Here is a 16,273-nt window from a genome sequence, read left to right as displayed (position 1 = left end):
ATGTAGCAATTGAGCAGTTCGAAACCGTCTGAATGTTGCTGTTGACCATTTTCCTCTTGGAGATGCTCTTGAGCTTGAAACACACACTACAAAACCGGTGATAACTAGCGAAATGGTCGGCAGAGTGCCGTCACCGCGAGTTTTCACTGGCACTTGCACATCTAAAACAACGTCGGAAAGTAACTCGTTCGCCTTTTGAGTCACATCAAGTATGAGTGTTAATTTTGACGCCACTAGCTCTGCAGGTTGTGATGCAATTCCTTTACCTCTCAAAAATGGTTATGAAATAAAAGTGAAGTACGTGACGAGTGTGACGTTAGGAAAACATTAGGCAGCATGGAGAGATTCTGTATTGGACCACCCAACATAAACGAGTACTGTGTGACGTGCTACCCGGCAAGTATTCACCGAAGCAGCCCGGCTAGATCAGTCGGTAGAGCATGAGGCTCTTAATCTCAGGGTCGTGGGTTCGAGCCCCACGCTGGGCGGAACGGAATTTTGTTCCGCTGCAGATGTAAATTACCGTTTTTCTGATTAACGTGATGTAATGGAAATAGCAACTTTAAACTTTGCCTACGTCTCTGTCAGTCGCAAGGAAACTGTATTTGAAGGTGAAGGTGATTTTGTAGACATGTGTGAAAGACATGTTCTGAAATGCAAGTGTTGTTGTTTGGAGAGGACATCGGTTACGTGTCAGATGTGTGGCCATGCAGTAATGAGTCGCCATAGCTGCAAATATTAGTCGGTAATATGAAGTGTTGTCAGCTGAAGTCTGATGATCCAGACGACCGTAAGGACGAAGTACGCAAAAGTACCGCTAGGCCGCGCCTCTTTAGCTCAGTCACATTCAGCCAGCGGCTGCTCTGGAGGTCGGACGTGCCGTGCTGTGTGCTGTGCTGCGTTAGCTCCGCGTGGTAAGTCTCTGCTCTTGCTGCAATGCCTCGCTGTCTATAGTATTTGTGTAGACATGAAAAAGAATTAAGATATGTCGCAACCGCAACGAAACGATACTTTGAAATTCACGTTTGATCGCAACTTTGTCCGACCGAGGTCATTTGATGTTGAACAGTGGTTAGAGGAAGATGTTAAACTAGGACTTGATGATATTATCGGCATACATTTCTCGATTATGAACAGTGTGGTTTTCGTGAAACTTGCCAGTCCAGAATTGTGTGAAAGGATAGTTCGATCTTGTGGTGGCATTCTGAAATTTAAACATGCTGACGGAAATGTTGGGGAGGTTACCGTTGCCCATGCTGGTCTAGGTATTCGGACCGTGCGAGTCTTTGAACTTCCCTTTGAAATTACAAATGACCAGATAAATGCAGTTATTGCTCCATACGGGAAAATTTTGAGTAATATTGCCGAACGGTGGTCTGCTGCACACAAATTCCCTGTTTTGAATGGTGTGCGCCAATTAAAAGTCGAATTGCAGAAGCACATTCCGTCGTTTATAAACGTCTGCGGATATAGAGCGGTTGTGATGTATGATGAGCAACCGAAAACGTGTGCTGTCTGCAATTTACCAGGCCACGTTCGTGCAGAATGTGTTCAAAGGCGAGTGGCGCAACTGCCTGCCGGCGATGCCGTCAGGCCCCTGCTATGTCAACGCTGCCCGTGACATATGTCGCCGTAGCGCGCGGTTTTGCAAGTGCCACTGCGCCCCCCGAAGTTACTACGAATACCGACCCACAAGCGACCGACCAACCGACCGACTCAGATGTAGCATCTGTAGACACTCAACCCTCCTGCGAAGACTTATCTGCTCCTTCCCTTGTCGCCGTGGAATCGCCCAATGAGGCAATGGATACGGACGCGACCTCAGTCGCTTCGGGTAGTGCTTCTCTGCATCCTGGAGCTTCTTTAGGAGGTATCAAAAGCGTATCAGGTGCACAGAAAACGGACTCGCAACCAGCCGTTTCTAGTGGTGCTCTTCCGAATCCTGCAGCTGCCTTAGGCACTGACCGCATACCGTCAAGTGCAATGAAATCAGACCTGGCGTCAGTCACTTCGAGTAGTGCTACTTTGCAACCTGAGGCTTCTTCAGGTACCGTCCAAAGTCCACCACGAGACGTATCTCCCAAGAAATCTAAAAAACGGAGGATCGCGCGTCAAGGTGCAGAGCAGACTGCACCACAACTGCGTGAACAGGCGAAGCAAATAGGGGCAAAATACGTCAATCTGTATCTGAGAACTTGCAGTGCAATCAGCAGTCATCTAACGAAGACCCTGTGTCCTTGGATAGTACCTCAGTTTCTGCCAGTTTGCCCTCCGCTGACGTAGCAATTACCCGAACCGAAGATAAAAATCACCAGCAAACACCTGAATATAGTGCACCACTTAATGACGAACCGATGACAGGGCTGTCGAATCCGTGGGCAGACGACGTCGACGACACTACAAAGGAGGACGCAATTATGGACACCACAGGAACCGTTACAGTCACCACGATGGCCACACCACGAGATGACGTCGTCTTGAATGTCATCGCCGCGACGGATACTGTCCCAGACACGGAGAAGCCGACTGATCCCTTCCCAAGTCATGAATATTTCTAGTCTGAACGGTTTTACTGACTTGTGTCCACATGTCTCTTGGGTCAGATTTCTTAATGTTCTTTCGAAATGATATGTTGCCAGAGTTTTTCCTAATTACACTCCCGTCTTGGCTAACGTAGTTCCGTTGCATGCCTATAAGATCGCTACGCTGAACATCAATAAAATTTGTAGCAGATTTAATTTACAAAATTTAAAAGATTTCCTGTATGCAGCTGATGTGGACATTTTGTTTTTACAAGAAGTAACAAACATCAAACTTGACTTCATACAGGGGTATAATGCTATAGTAAATCCTGGAATTGGATGTGATTTGGGTACCGCATTTCTTTTCAAAGAGGGCGTCGTCATTACAGACGTAAAAAACTGCCTAACGGCAGAGGCATTGCCGGCACGCTTTATAACACCAGGATTATTAATGTCTATGCCCCATCTGGTTCTACAAATCGGTGCCAACGAGCACAGTTTTTTAAGGAGGGAATTGTTCCTTTGTTTGGTGTACACTGCGCCCATACCATCCTTGGAGGCGACTTTAACAGTGTCATACATGCCAAAGACCAAACTCCGAACTACAACAAATCGCCGGACCTGGAACGTATCGTCACCGACCTCCGTTTAACTGATTCGTGGGAGCAAAAGAACGGCGCGGCACCCGGCTTCACCCACCTCACTAATCATTCAGCGAGCCGGTTGGATCGAATATATGTCTCGCCCAATCTGAAACACTGCATCCTGCAGTCTGAAGTTTGGCCAACCGTTTTTTCGGACCACGCTGCATATATATGCACATTAAATTTGGAACGACAAGGAACCTGTCGATATAAAGGGCCATGGAAACTTAATGTTTCACACTTAAAAGATCCTACCTGTCGAGAAGCCTTTCTCACCACTTGGAGAGCCTGCGAGACCAAACTCATCTCTTACCACTCGACTTTGGATTGGTGGCTCAAATGCGCCAAACCTCAGATCCGGAGATGTTTCATCAACTACTCCCGGGAGAAGAGATTTTGGCGGAAAAGAAGGATAGAATTTTACTTTCATTGTCTCCGAGAACTCTACCTGCAAGGTGCTACAGCTATTGGGAACCATGGGAGAATTAAAAAAATCCAGGCAAAAATACTGTCATTAAGGCGACAACAGCTTGAAGGCTACCAAATAAGGTCAAGAGCAGAGACTGTGGCGCAAAAATAAGCCACTTCGGTATATCATGTGATTCGTGAAACAAAACGAGGATTCCACAAAATACTGACGGAGCTTAAAACTGATAATGGAACCACCTTGACAATGCACAACGACATAAAAGCAGAAATACTAACCCATTTCGACAACTTGTTTTCACATAAAGAGGTAGACGAAAAAGCACAGGACGATTTACTGACCCACCTGCAGGGACGCGTTGGTAACGCGTACGCGGAAGCTCTAATAGCGGAGGCGACCGAAGACGATGTACACTATGCTGTCTATCAAAGTGCAAACAGTAAATCCCCTGGAGCTGACGGCATACCAGCAGAATTTTATCAAGTCTTCTGGGAACATATAAAACATAGAATTACATGCATCTGTAATGAACTTCTGAACCTCAATAAGGAGATACCGAAAGATTTTCGCGAAGGTATGATAGTGTTAATCGCAAAAAAATCGCCTGGCAAGAAAATTGGAAATTTGAGACCAATCACTCTGCTGAACAGTGACTATAAAATTTTTTCGCGGCTCTTAGCCCACAGACTTAAAAATGTAATGGCCAGCGTCACCGGCCCATATCAGTCTAGCGTGGGCAAGGGTAGGAAAATTCAGCAGACGCTGTCCGACTACCGCGACATAATTTCAATAGCAGAAGTATGTCGACTAAAATGTGCCATCGTGTCGTTAGATTTCGATAAAGCCTTCGACAGGATCAGCCACTCCTACCTCCTGAAAACGATAGGCGCAATGGGTTTTCCGCCGAGATTCGTTGACCTCATACGACGTTTGGTAACGAATAACTCCTCCAGAATCATCATAAATGGACAGCCTAGCCGGCCAGTCGAGATCGCATGTTCCGTCAGGCAAGGTTGTCCGTTGTCCATGGCACTTTTTGCCATGGCCATCGAACCTTTGCTCGCTACCTTGACTCAGCGGTTACAAGGATTGCAAATACGAGGAAACAAAATAATATGTAAAGCTTATGCGGACGATGTTGGGTTTCTCGTTATGAATGTAGCGGAAGTCGAGACGGCAATGCACATAATAGAAAAATACGAACGAGCGTCAGCCGCGAGGTTAAACAAAACCAAGTCCGGCATATTCAATATCGGACGTGGCATTGGCATGCGCACACACGGTCAGTTACGTGAGCTAACAGCCTTGAAGTGTCTCGGCATTGATTTCCGAAAAAATATACGTCAAACTATTGCGGCCAACTATAGACAAGTACTAACTACCATACGAGCTAGTGTACGGACACATAGTATTCGACAATTAAATGAAATTCAGAGAGTGTCTTTAGCGAACGTCTCTATTACTTCCAAAGTCAATTATGTCGCCCAGATACTGCCAATACCCGCCGGCATCGCCAAACAAATTATGTCAGCAATAGGCTATTTTGTGAGCCGTGGCCACATATTTAAAATCCAGTATGACACTCTGACGCTCGCCACTAATAATGGCGGCTTAAACTTAACGAATGTTACTAAAAAGTCGCAGGCTCTGTACATCTCCAATACGTTTCAACAATGGAGACAATCCGGCAGCTGTATCGCCGCGCACTTGCTATCTGAAATAGCTCCAGATGACCTCTCTCCACCCATTAATGTGCAGCACATACCGAGCGGACTTTACCTTTTAAGATGGTTTTTAATAGAATATAGCTACCTACATTCAAGAATTCCGGAAAAAGACATGACAAACGTAAAAGAAATATATGGCAAATTGATGGGAGAAAAGAAGAACAACAAAATAGAACAAAACTATCCATGTTCTAACTGGAAAGTGATATGGGCAAATATTCATAACCGTAACTTAGCTACTCATCTGAAAGCAACATGGTACTTTGTTGTAAATAGGAAAGTTGCAACAAACTCGAAACTTCATACGATCCACTTAGCGGATTCGCCCTTGTGTGCAACGTGTAGTTTAACTGATAACGAAGAATCGTTTCGTGTGTGACAAGGTTAAAGATATCTGGCTGAATGTCCGACGAAAGCTGGCACTCATCCTTCGAACGTCACCTAACGCTATAACGCCTGCGGACTTTTTGACACCGGATGATGTACCCTTTCCTAACACGAAACGCAACGCAGTCAATTGGCTGAAAGCGGCAACGGTACATTACCTCTTCACGAAGGAAGAGAAAAGCCAAGAGGATTTTTGGATCTATCTGCTAACTGAGCATCACATGTTACTGAAGACTAGTAAATATAAAGAAACATACGCAAATTTTTTAATCAAGACCTTGATGTAAAAGAATTAACAAGAAATATCTGCGGACACAGAAGACAAACGTAAGAGAGTGTTCACCACTACTAACATACTTTACAATCGTGGAAAAAAATAAAATAAAATAAAATAAAATAAATTATTTTCGTTTTTACCGGAATTGCCGTTCTTTGAGTTCAACGTTTATTAATTTATTTTTCAAGAAGCCATTATAAATAGTTGCTTCTCACCGAATATGGTTTGTTTTTTAAGCATTTTCAGAGAGAAGAGGCAGTTTCAGAATGCCCTCTGACGTTTCTTTGTCAAGGAAGCCTATTTGCTTTAAGTGTGACAACAAAAAACAGCGATGAAGAAGGAAACAAACTGAACATAACTTACGTTTCTACCTACTGAAGACTTCATTCTTTTTTCACATTATCAATAAGCCCAAAGAAGGGGTACATTAGTTTCTCCACGATAAAGGGATTAACTTTGTCTCATCAGTTTATGGTTATGTACATGGCGTGAGAAGCCGGCGCCGATGAAGGCGAATTATGGAGAGCGCAAGGATAGGCTAAAAGGGGTGATGGGAGGCCCAAAAAAAAAAAAAAATAAGTCGGTAGAGCATGAGACTCTTAATCTCAGGCTTGTGGGTTCGAGACCCACGCTGGGCGGAACGGAATTTTGTTCCGCTGCAGATGTAAATTACTGTTTTTCTGATTAACGTGATGTAATGGAAATAGCAACTTTAAACTTTGCCTACGTCTCTATCAGTCGCAAGGAAACTGTATTTGAAGGTGAAGGTGATTTTGTAGACATGTGTGAAAGACATGTTCTGAAATGCAAGTGTTGTTGTTTGGAGAGCACATCGGTTACGTGTCAGATGTGTAGCCAAGCAGTAATGGGTCGCCATAGGTGCAAATATTAGTCGGTAATATGAAGTGTTGTCAGCTGAAGTCTGATGGTCCAGACGACCGTAAGGACGAAGTACGCAAAAGTACCGCTAGGCCGCGCCTCCTTAGCTCAGTGGTAGAGCACTGGACTAGTAAACCAATGTTCGTGAGTTCCATTCTCAAAGGAGGAAGTCGAATTTTGGAAATCAGTTGCGCGTCGTGGCCGTATAGCAAACAGTATCTGTGATGACGAACAATTAGCGACATGCCTTTTATTAAGAATTACTCTCAGATGTGTTAATTTTGACGCCACTAGCTCTGCAGGTTGTCATGCAATTCCTTTACCTCTCAGAAATGATTATGAAATAAAAGTGTAGAACGTGACGTGTGTGACGTTAGGAAAACATTAGGCAGCATGGAGAGATTCTGTATGGGACCACCCAACCCAAACGAGTACTGTGTGACGTGCTACCCGGCAAGTATTCACCGAAGCAGCATGCCTAGCTCAGTCGGTAGAGCATGAGACTCTTAATCTCAGAGTCGTGGGTTCGAGACCTACGGTGGGCGGAACGGAATTTTGTTCCGCTGCAGATGTAAATTACCGTTTCTCTGATTAACGTGATGTAATGGAAATAGCAACTTTAAACTTTGCCTATGTCTCTGTCAGTCGCAAGGAAACTGTATTTGAAGGTGAAGGTGATTTTGTAGACATGTGTGAAAAACATGTTCTGAAAAGCAAGTGTTGTTGTTTGGAGAGCACATCGGTTACGTGTCAGATGTGTTACCGAGCAGTAATGGGTCGCCATAAATGCAAATATTAGCCGGTAATATGAAGTGTTGTCAGCTGAAGTCTGATGATCCAGACGACCGTAAGGACGAAGTACGCAAAAGTACCGCTAGGCCGCGCCTCTTTAGCTCAGGGTCGTGAATTCCATCCTCAAAGGAGGAAGTCGAATTTTGGAAATCAGTTGCGCGTGGTGGCGGTATAGCAAACAGTATCTGTGATGACCAACAATTAGCGACATGCCTTTTATTAAGAATTACCCTCAGATGTGATTAAGGCGAATGGCGCAGATAAAGCCTTTGCCAAAGTGGTACAGCATAAGGTGGGACGAGGCAGTCTGAATTACATTTTATAGATGTATTTCTCACATATGTCAGAGCCTCTCGCGGTCGTCGCCGCCGACGCCGCTTCTGCAGAAGTAGCAGATGGCCATCATAGTAAATGCGGCGAGGGACGCCCAGCCTTCCATTCCGTATGCACAAAGTGTGTGGTCTTGTTTCCCAGTCTATATTTGGTCGGTCACGTAAGAGGTTGAATGTAAAGAATGGGTGGGAATGAGTAAGGGGCAGCGGCTGTGTAGAACGAAAACACAAATCATCAGGGGTGTGAGTGTTTCGAGATGAGTCATATACAAGTTGGCGGTCAGTGACCGTGTGGCCTAATGGTCAGTTCCGCTTCAGACGCCGTGCAGTGTGGACGTTCCTACTCTTCCGCTCCGCCGTAGCGTTACGTATAGTGGGATATCGTTTGTTTACGTGTAGAGTTGTACCTTCTGTAAGTTTTTCTCCGTCGTTGTTTCGTTCCTTGTGTTACTTTCTGTGTGTATTTCAGTGTTTTTTGTGTAGCGGTTTAGACCGCGTAGTTTTTGAAAACTTCGTCTCAGGTTATTCCTCGTCAGGCTACAGTTAGTTTTGCTTTCGACAAGTCCACCCGCCATGTGCAACCTAGTTCCCTTGAGATTCATGATTGGTTAGTAGATACCCTTGGCATTAATTCGGATCAGGTGCACACTGCATATTTTGATACTGAACTCTATGTTTTCTTTGTTAAATTTATTAACCCCCTTCAGGTTGATAAAATTATTTCCAAATTTGGTCATCAGGTTCTCTTTCGGCATCGGGATGATTCTGTCAGTACCGTACTGCTTTCAAATGCTTCCATTACGTACACCAGTGTTCGTGTTTACATCCTTCCGCCGGAGGTGGATAATGTGTATCGTAAGGAGGGTTTACTCAAGTATGGTGATGTTAAGAGTATTCGCCTTGAACGCTGGTCCAGCCAACATCGCCTGCAGTGTTACAGTGGCATTCGTTCCGTCGAAATGCACGTGAAGCAGAATATTCCCTCGCACCTGCAGATCGGTGGATATCGTGTCCATGTAACATATAGTGGTCAGGTTGGCACCTGTTTTTTGTGTAATGAGAGTGGCCACGTGCGTACCAACTGTCCGTGGAGGGTTTTTGTGTTAAAAAATTCTCTCCAACAGCGTCGCAAGTTAACGGTCGCTGACCTCGTTGCAGGTGGTTCTGCTCTTGGTGTCGAACAGTCCAGTGGTAGTAGCGCACAGCCGCAGGTTGTGCACGCCCCTCACACAGAATTTCCTCTTTTACGTGCCAAATCTGATGTTGTTCCGTCGGTTCCTCAGGTGGGTGTGCCGCTTTTGAATAATAAACGGCGTCGCGCACAAGATGGAAATAGTACGGATGAGGATGTCCCCGAGATGCCCCAATCCGAGGGACCGACATCCTCCGAGCCACAGAGTAGTGTAGATGCGTCCTGTTCCCCAGAAGTAGCTGTAACGGTAGCGGCTGCTGACGCCCCTCCGGCTTCCGACACGGCTTCTCTCGAGTCGGCTCGTCGGTCGGGCCTGTTGGTGCCGCCTTCCGAACCGACTTCGTTGTCACAACAATTTGAGTCGCAACAACTTCCTGCTTCGCTGCCCCACACCTCTGCCAGCGGAGCTGCTCCGCTTCCTTCCAACTTAGCAGTTTCTGAGCTTCCTGCTCACGTTTCGCCTCCGTGTAGTCCATGTTTGCCGGAAGCTAATACTGGTGTAGACCAGTCCGTTTCGTCGGATGTTTCCCCCGCGACCCCGGACCCTGACTGTGGACCGGCGCGGGTGTTGTCAGATACAGAACTTGACCCTCCTACGTCATCGGCGGCTGCCGCTTCCTTGCCCGTCAGCCGACGCAAATTGCGCGTTCAGCCGAAAGTCAATGCTGTTCGTAAAAAACCGAAACGTAAGGGATCCGCGGAAGGGGGTAGCAGTCCCCCTCCCTCGGATGCCTCTGTCTCCCCTGCTATGGACTGTGATGTTGATGCGTCGGTGTAGGTGATTTCTTCTCTCGATTTTCTCTCCATGGTTCAAGCATACACCTTTCTTACCTTAAATGTTAACCGTATTGAGTCCGACGTTCGCATTGCCTCTTTGCGGCAGTTTCTTTACGACTCCTGTGCGGACGTAGTATTTTTGCAGGAAGTATTGTTTTCTGATCTCTCTCTACCTGGATTTCAAACTGTTTTTAATGTCGCACCGGAAAATTCAACAGGAACTGCCCTTTTCTTTCGAGAAGGTATTCCTATTACTGACATTGAATTCCTTGACTCTGGCCGTGGGACTGGTTGTCGTCTTTTTGATCTCTGCATAGTTGTTTTGTATGCCCCCTCTGGTTCGGGTCGCACTGTGGCTCGATCGCGCTTTTATAAGGAAGAGCTTATTTATCTTTTGCGCAAGAGTCCTCGGAGTATCCTGCTCGGAGGCGATTTTAATTGTGTTTTACGCCCTGAAGACCAGTCCCCCAATTTTAATTATTGCCGAGATTTACATGACTTGGTTCGTACGATGCACCTGCGTGATGTTTGGGAACACAAATATCCAACCCTGGTGAAATTTACGTATTTTACCGCGTCCTCATGCAGTAGACTCGACAGATTCTACTTCTCTGATTTTTTATGTGATAACATTCTTTCTGTCGATGTTATTCCTACTAGTTTTTCTGACCATTGTGCTTTTACTGCAACTGTAAATCTTAGTCACCAACCAGCAAAACTTTATCGTTCCCAGTGGATGTTAAATGTTTCCCATCTTGCCGACAGTGCCATTGATCAAGTTGCAAGTGCCGTGTGGGAGCGATGTCTTCGCTCTGTCCCGCGTTACCACTACTTGCTCGTTTGGTGGACTGCGTTTGCCAAGCCCAAGATTCGTCAGACTTTGATATTTTACTGTGCCGCAAGGGCGCGTGATTTTAAGAACACGTATGAATTTTACTACTCTGTCCTGCGTGAACTGTATGACGCGGCGGGTCCTTCTCCTCTGCGGATCCATGATGTTCGTCGTATTAAAGCCAAGCTCTTGACCCTCAAACGACGACAGTTGGATGGTCTGCGAGTAAAGTCGAAACCTCACTCTCTTGTTGAAGGTGAACTGACTTTTTTGTACCACCTGCTGCGGCATCAGACTCGACGTCGTCGCTCCTTCATCTCTTCTCTTATGGTGGATGATGGACGACAGCTTATTGCACAGGAGGATATGACTCGTGCTCTTCATCAGTATTACGCTAGTCTCTATTCTGCCGATGATTCTGGTGCGTCACTTTCTGATGATGTCCTTGAGGATCTTCCTGCGACGATCACGCCTGACGCGAACGGCGACCTTCTCCGGGAGTTGCAGGTAGATGATGTTTTTGACTTTATTGCTCACTCTCCGTCCGGTAAATCGCTGGGTCCAGACGGCCTGCCTAAAGAATTTTATCTCCGTTTATGGCCCCTTTTGGGTGGCATTTTTACACAGATTTTTAATGAGATTGTCAGGGGGATGGATGTGCCTGCCGATTTTAAAGTAGGGAAAATTGTTTTAATTCCGAAGTCCACTGGTCGTTTATCTACTGCCAATCTTCGTCCGCTCACATTGCTGAACTATGATTACAAGACAGCTGCTAGAGCACTCAATAGTCGATTGTCCTCACTGCTTCGGGGTGTGATTGATGCACATCAATGTTGTTTTCCTGGTAGATCTATTCTGACCCCAGTAGCCGAATATCGGGATGTTGTCTCGGTTGCGGCGGTTACAATCGTTCATTGTGCCTTTGCTTTCCTCGATTTTTATAAGGCTTTTGATCACGTCAGTCATGTGTTTTTAGATCATGTTTTAGATACAATAGGTTTTAACGCTTCATCACGTGGTGTTCTTGGTAATTTGTATAGGGGAATAACTGCTCGGGTGTCAGTCAATGGGCAGCTGACGCCGCCCTTTGCTATCCGCCGAGGGGTACCTCAGGGTAGTCCGCTCTCTATGTCGCTATTCATATTGTCCCTGGAACCGCTGCTTCGGACTCTTGCTTTCAAGCTTCAGGGTATGACCCTCTCTGGTGGGAAGCTCACTGTTAAGGCGTACGCGGACGATGTCGTTGTTCTCCTCTGTCAACGTGATGATATCACATTGTTGAAAGGGGCAGTCGATGCATACTGTTGTGTCTCAGGAGCGCGTCTTAATCAGGGTAAGTGTAAGTTCCTTGATATTCGAGGGTTTCGCCATGCTGATGTTCCTTGGGCCACTTTTGTCGATCGCCATACGTCATTGGGAATTACCATTGATCGGTGTCCTATCAAAATGGCAGCTCTTAATTGGAAATCTGTCACCGAGAAGATACAGGGGGCTCTGATGGTCCATGAGCATCGCTCTGCTACCATTTTGCAAAAAATCAAAATTTTAGACACATACATGTTATGTAAAGCCTATTATGTTGCTAAGCTGTTCCCCCTTCCCATTATGGTGGCGAAACGGTTGCGCCAATTGTCTAGCAGGTTTATGTGGAAGGGTCATCTATTCAAGTTGCGTTACGAGGTTATGACGAAACCGCGTATCTCCGGAGGCTTGGGCCTCACTGACATTAGTCGCAAGGCATCTGCCTTGTACGTCTGCCGTACGCCTGTAATTGTTACGCAAGAAGTGACTTCAATTACATCCAGACTTTTTACTGTTGTGCGTCCGAAGAGCCTTGCTCCACCTGTCGACGTCGGTCGCCTCAATTTTAAGTTGAAACACGTCCGGGAATTTTATATTGCGGTTAGTTACCTCGGTGACGTCTTCTTGCGACGACCGGTGCCAACGACCAAGAGCTGGATTGCCCGTTGGGAGGGGCTGGCCGGTCCCAATCCAATCGAACTGGCGTCTCCATCAGTGTCATGGAAGAACGTCTGGAAGAAAGTCTGCCGATCAACACCATGGCTGTGGCGTCCACGTGGTGTAGGGTAGTTAATGGTTTGGACCCCACCAACGTACGACTGCACCGTATTGGTCTTTCTGACACGGACAACTGCACTCGGTGTGGTCTCCTGGACACACTTGAGCATCGATTCACCTGCAGTGGGCACCTTGCTAATTGGATTTGGCTCAGGAAACAACTGGCTTTTGTCACTAGGACTGCCGAAACCGCTTATACCATTGACATCATCGTACGGTCCGATTCTTCCTTTTATCCGCGAAAGAAGCTCAATACCGTTATGTGGTTGCTTGGACACTTCGTACATTTTGTTATTATTTGTCATGAAGAGGATGAACACCCAACGTTTCGACAGTACATTCTTACTGCTTACTGGAACCGATTGCGCATGCCAGGACTCCGTGAAGATTTTGTAAATATGCTTAGCCTGACATTTGAAAGGGAGGGTGTTGGCTAAGGTCGCCTTTGTTAGCCGATTTCCTATATACTGTTTCTGGATTTGCCACCTTTCTGTAAGCTACTTTTCTAAACCTGGACTGAAGTTTTCGTGGATATTTAGGACGAACAAGAAAAACAAACGTGAGACCAAGAACCGAGACAGTAGGGGAAAGTACGACGCCGTAGTACAGGTGCCATTCGGAAACAGGACGGTGGAGTCATCGTGGCCAGGCCTCGGGTTTCGACCCCTGCCCGCTTTGTTTCCGCAGGCCTGAATCTGAGTGTCACCCCTAAATTTTAAACAATGGCATATCAAGTAATACAAAAAAAAAAGAAAGGAAAAATAAAATGAAACAACATGCAAAACAGGGAAGGCAAAAAAAAAAAAAAAAATGGAAAAGGCGTCGGACTTCGGATCTGAAGATTACAGGTTCGAATGATGTCACGCTCGTGTTTTATCAGTTCTGAAAAAGAAACATACCGTTTTAATGTAGCAATTGAGCAGTACGAAACCGTCTGAATGTTGCTGTTGACCATTTTCTGCTTGGAGATGCTCTTGAGCTTGAAACACACACAACAAGACCGGTGTTAACTAGCGAAATGGTCGGCAGAGTGCCGTCATCGCGAGTTTTCACTGGCACTTGCACATCTAAAACAACGTCGGAAAGTAACTGATTCACCTTTTGAGTCACATCAAGTATGAGTGTTAATTTTGACGCCACTAGCTCTGCAGGTTTTCATGCAATTCCTTTACCTCTCAGAAATAATTATGAAATAAAAGTGAAGTACGTGACGTGTGTGACGTTAGGAAAACATTAGGCAGCATGGAGAGATTCTGTATGGGACCACCCAACCCAAACTAGTACTGTGTGACGTGCTACCCGGCAAGTATTTACCGAAGCAGCCTGCGTAGCTCAGTCGGTAGAGCATGAAACTCTTAATCTCAGAGTCGTGGGTTCGAGCCCCACGCTGGGCGGAACGGAATTTTGTTCCGCTGCAGATGTAAATTACCGTTTCTCTGATTAACGTGATGTAATGGAAATAGCAACTTTAAACTTTGCCTATGTCTCTGTCAGTCGCAAGGAAACTGTATTTGAAGGTGAAGGTGATTTTGTAGACATGTGTGGAAGACATGTTCTGAAATGCAAGTGTTGTTGTTTGGAGAGAACATCGGTTACGTGTCAGATGTGTAGCCAAGCAGTAATGGGTCCCCATAGCTGCAAATATTAGTCGGTAATATGAAGTGTTGTCAGCTGAATTCTGATGATCCAGACGACCGTTAGGACGAAGTACGCAAAAGTACCGCTAGGCCGCGCCTCTTTAGCTCAGTCTCATTCTGGCTCTAGCTGCCGACGCGAACGGAAGTGTCACCGTTGCTGCGTGTAGTCAGTGTTTTGCCAGTGTTTACCATTGCGTTTCGGTGTTTTTGAGTTTTGTGATTTTCTTCGTGTGTAACTCGTGTTTTTTCTGCCTCCTTTGTTCTGTTTTTGTGTTTTTCTACCGACGATTATTTGTCGTTTGTGGAGTTTTAGGTAATTACCGGAATCTCCCCTTGATTACTTCTTACCATGGCTACAACTGTGAGGAAGAATACGCTGGTTTTTGCCTTCGCTAAGGAAACACGACGTGTTCAGCCGACTCCTCTGGAAATTCATGATTGGCTTGATCAGGTATTTGGCATAAATTCTGATATGGTTCATACCACTCAGCTAGATACTGACAATGACTGTGTTTTCATAAAGTTTTTATATCCCGTTTCGGTCGATAAAATTATTGGAAAATTCGGGTATCATGTCGAATTTTTGCATAGAGACGGCACTACAAGTAAAGTGGCTATCAGGAGAGCTGATGCTCTTTATAGATCTGTGCGGGTGTTAAATTTACCTATCGAGATAGATAATGAGAAAATCAAGGTTGCCCTGTCTCAATATGTTGAGGTAAAGGATATAGTTAATGAACGTTGGTCGAAGCAATTTAAAATTCAGAGCTTCAATGGTATTCGTTCGGTAGAGATGGAAGTAAAGACGAATATCCCATCTCATATAACTGCTGACGGGCATAAAGCACACGTGATTTATAGTGGTCAAACCCCTACGTGCCATATATGCAATGAATCGGGTCATTTAAGGCAGGACTGTCCCCGTCGTGTCTTTGTACTAAAAACAAATTTAGTCCAACGCCGCAAGATGACCTTGAGCGAAGTTTTGGCAACCGATAACACGGCCAAACAGGGTGAGGGTTCGGATCCTGTACCTAGTATTGGAACTATTGCTGTTGATGGCAATGATTTTCCACCCCTGGTAACACGCTTCAATTGTGATTTCTCTGCCCGTGAGTTAGACGTACTAACCAAGAAACGACCACTTGAACATACAGATGATCATTCTGATGATGACACCTCCCGACAATCTCCTGCTGTACGTAAACAGAAAGCTGGCGATGAAAATCTGCATGTGCCCCAAGACGGAATGCAAGTAGATTTAATTGCAGTTTCTGATACATCTCGCTCACTGCCAGAAAATGCAACGGCAGCTGCCGACAGCGAGAAAGTAGAAGTCCCCCAAGCAGTGACAACTTGCCCAGCTGTAAACAGCGATAATCAGCTGTTTACCAACGGGAAGTTCGCGGAAGCGGTAGAACAACAACACCGCGACACCGCAACAGCACAGCAACCGGCACCAGAGTGTAAACAAGTGAAAGTGTTTACTCCTGAACCGGAAAATAAGCAAACACCGTCGCAAGCGTCACAACAACCGAAGGTAGCATGTAAACAGCAGGCAGTGTTTACAAACCAGGTCTCTCTAGACACTGCTGCTGAAGCGGCCGCGTCGAGTGTTGCCACAACAAAATCAGGTCAGGGTTTTCACGGCGTCCACCGCCGTACGCTAAAACCACAACCGAATCTTACTGTTTCTCGCACCCAAGCCAAACAAAAAGCGGACAAGTCGGACGTGTAATCACAGAAAAATATACGATATGAAATTGTCA

At 45.8% G+C, this 16,273-nt stretch overlaps 3 non-coding genes across 3 annotated transcripts; all 3 read left to right on the top strand.

The window, feature by feature from the left end:
- The first annotated feature begins 415 nt into the window (after positions 1-415).
- Positions 416-488, top strand: Trnak-cuu (transfer RNA lysine (anticodon CUU)). Its single transcript has one exon. It is a non-coding gene; the product is annotated as a tRNA-Lys (tRNA).
- A 6,847-nt stretch (positions 489-7,335) lies between these two features.
- Positions 7,336-7,408, top strand: Trnak-cuu (transfer RNA lysine (anticodon CUU)). The gene has a single exon. It is a non-coding gene; the product is annotated as a tRNA-Lys (tRNA).
- A 6,780-nt stretch (positions 7,409-14,188) lies between these two features.
- Trnak-cuu (transfer RNA lysine (anticodon CUU)) lies at positions 14,189-14,261 on the top strand. The gene has a single exon. It is a non-coding gene; the product is annotated as a tRNA-Lys (tRNA).
- Positions 14,262-16,273: the final 2,012 nt, after the last annotated feature.

Source organism: Schistocerca gregaria, chromosome 8 (assembly GCF_023897955.1).
Source record: "Schistocerca gregaria isolate iqSchGreg1 chromosome 8, iqSchGreg1.2, whole genome shotgun sequence".
Taxonomy (NCBI): Eukaryota; Metazoa; Arthropoda; class Insecta; order Orthoptera; family Acrididae; genus Schistocerca; species Schistocerca gregaria.
Note: the sequence above shows the minus strand (reverse complement) of the source record. Positions and strands in the feature narration are given on the sequence as shown.